This window comes from Abramis brama (genome assembly GCF_963993115.1).
Source record: "Abramis brama genome assembly, chromosome: 24".
NCBI classification, from domain to species: domain Eukaryota; kingdom Metazoa; phylum Chordata; class Actinopteri; order Cypriniformes; family Leuciscidae; genus Abramis; species Abramis brama.
In genome coordinates this window covers 27210485-27213323 of record NC_139986.1, presented here as the reverse complement: position 1 = coordinate 27213323, position 2839 = coordinate 27210485, and the positions used below count along the sequence as shown (strand labels likewise).

Sequence of the window (2839 nt, the reverse complement as noted above, 5' to 3'; positions counted from 1 at the left end):
GAAAGGAGAACAAGATGGGACAGATTTCACTCTGACCATCAGTGGAGTCCAGACTGAAGATGCTGGACATTATTACTATCAGAGTTTCCATTGCAGAGCAAATTCTTATGGTTGTGTGGGTGATTATACATTCACACAGTGATAAAGAGTCGTACAAAAACCTCCGTCAGTCAGAGTCACAGTGACTGAACTGAAACTGCAGCTGCTCAAACACTTTCACACACACACACACGCACACACACACACACACACACACACACACGTGCTCAGAACTGACTTATGACTGAAATCATCTCTATTATGATCAGTCCTGTGACAGACGAGTTTGACTCTAATATGCTCAGAATCAAATAAAAGTCTGTATATTAATATCAAATCAAACAAACAAAACTGTCACCATATGTTTTTGAGCTTTTTCAAGCAGCTTTATCTTTCCCTCGAAGTTTATCAAGATAATAATAAAGATATTACTCATCATAACTGTTCTATCAAAACTACTGACTCTATCACTCATCTCAATGCATTGTTAATGATTAAAGCAATTTTAATACATTCTGATGACCTATGACCTCTGGAATGACCTTTGCCCTGTAATGAAGTTCACAGTGACATACTAGTGTAGCAACTCTGTCATTTGAATCATCAGAAAGCCTGAAGCTTCAGACTCATGAATAAATGTTTATGACTCGTAAGATGGAAAAATCTCCTAAACACTGTTATGATTTATGAGCATCATGTGTTGTAATCCTCACACAGATTTACATAGAGATGATTTGCATCGCAGCACATCGTGTGTGTGTGTATGTGTGTGCTTAAGGAGGATTTATAACTCTGAGTTTGAACACTGAGAATCTAAACCATCAGCAACCATGAGCTTCATCATCTTCATCTTCATCTGGATGTTCTCCAGCTGTTTCACAGGTGAGGAAATATGAAGTTAAACTGCACTATTTTAACTGATTAACAGTGCTTGAAATATTATCCAAATATGTAATTCTGAATGTTTATTTATTCTTCTTGATGTAGAATCAGTCGGTGAACCGACAGTCACTCAGACGCCTGCAGTGAAATCTGTTCAACTGAGAGACACATTTACTATATCCTGTAAAACCAGTCCTGAAGTCTATCAGGGTTGGGGTATTCAGCCTCTATCCTGGTACTTACAGAAACCTGGAGAAGCTCCTAAACTCCTGGTTTATGCAAACCGCCTCCAGACAGGAACTCCATCTAGATTCAGTGGCAGTGGATCTAACAGTGATTTCACTCTGACCATCAGTGGAGTCCAGACTGAAGATGCTGGACATTATTACTGTCAGAGTGCACACTTGATCAGTAGCTGGGTGTTCACACAGTGATAAAGAGTCGTACAAAAACCTCCGTCAGTCAGAGTCACAGTGACTGAACTGAAACTGCAGCTGCTCACACACTTTCACACACTTTCTCACACACACACACACACACACACACACACACACACACACACACACACACACACACACACACACACACACACACACACACACACACACACACACACACACACACACACACACACGTTCAGTGTAGAAACAGTGCAGAAACACGTTCAACAGTCCAGCACAACAAGATCTTGAATGTGTTTCTACATCCAGTACAGGTGAATTGTGGGTTTTTTGTCTTATTCTTTTACGTAATCATATTAATTGCAGAGGCACTGCACTGGCGACCTGTAGAAGCAGTGACGTCGAAGCAGAAACATTGTTTGTTCGTGTTTGTTTAAGTTTATATGACTTATCCAAAGTTCCAAAAGTTTCTCCTCTAAAGTTCTCTTCTCTCTATCGCATGTTTGTGAACTATTTGATTGTTTGGTTATTCCTTGGATATGTTGTGAGAGGACAGCGCTGGAATGGAGAGGGACTTTCTAATGGAGTGCCGTGCTTTTGAGTATTGTGTGTTGTATACTTCTCGACACAACATCTCCCCTGTTACTCAAGCAGAATTGCTTCTCTTACAAGATCATTATCTTATTCAAGTCTTATTTACTCACACAACAACTTATCTCAAATATGCATATTCAGATGAACTCTTACGCATTCAAACAAGTCTATTTCAAATTGGCATTTCAAAGGAGCATAATGAAATCTTCAAGCCAATAACCAATAACATTCATCAAACATTTCAGTATTCAGTGTAAATTAGATTTTTTTTTTAGATAGGGTGACGATCCATCTACAACTGTTACATTTCTTCTTGGTCTGACTTATTTCTTTCTCTTCAGACACATTACTCCATAACATAGTCTTGAGTCCACACAGGTGGACATCTCTGTCTTAAGACTCATATCAGTGTTCTCTGTTGTACAGCCTCTTTCAGGTGTTTAATCCTGTGCAGAGATTTCCTCTCTTTAGGCACAGTGAAAGACGTGCAGAATTCCATCTTTTCCCATCACTAAGATGAAAGTACTCTGTCCTGTTAGTTGTTACTGACAACGGATCAGTGAACCGGGCTTCTTCTTTTTTCACGTGAAAAGGCTTCTTTGTTCTCACCTTATTTCCAACTGAAATTTTTAATAAATTTAGATAATCTCTAACGATCAGTGTATTGTCAGTAACATCCTTTAACATTATTGTGACATTCTTTAAGCAGCCTGTTGACCCGTTCAGTGGCCCTGTTAGCCTGAGGGTAATAAACACTGTCTTTATGTTCTTTATTCCCTGTGTTTTCACAAAATCAGCAAAGGTTTCCTTCTCGAGAAATTTCAGAAGTTACTGATGAAGCAAAACCAACTTCTGGCCATTTGCTGAAATAGTCCATCAGTGTTATTGCAAACTAACAGTCAGTTTCTCCCTTCTCGAAAGAT

The 2839-nt window shown here is 39.1% G+C and overlaps 1 gene segment (V, D, J or C); it reads left to right on the top strand.

Annotated features, from left to right (window-relative positions):
- Nucleotides 1–802: 802 nt before the first annotated feature.
- On the top strand, nucleotides 803–2572 carry LOC311075660 (Ig kappa chain V region K29-213-like). The segment is given in 2 exons: nucleotides 803–921; nucleotides 1027–2572.
- The last annotated feature ends 267 nt before the right edge of the window (nucleotides 2573–2839 follow it).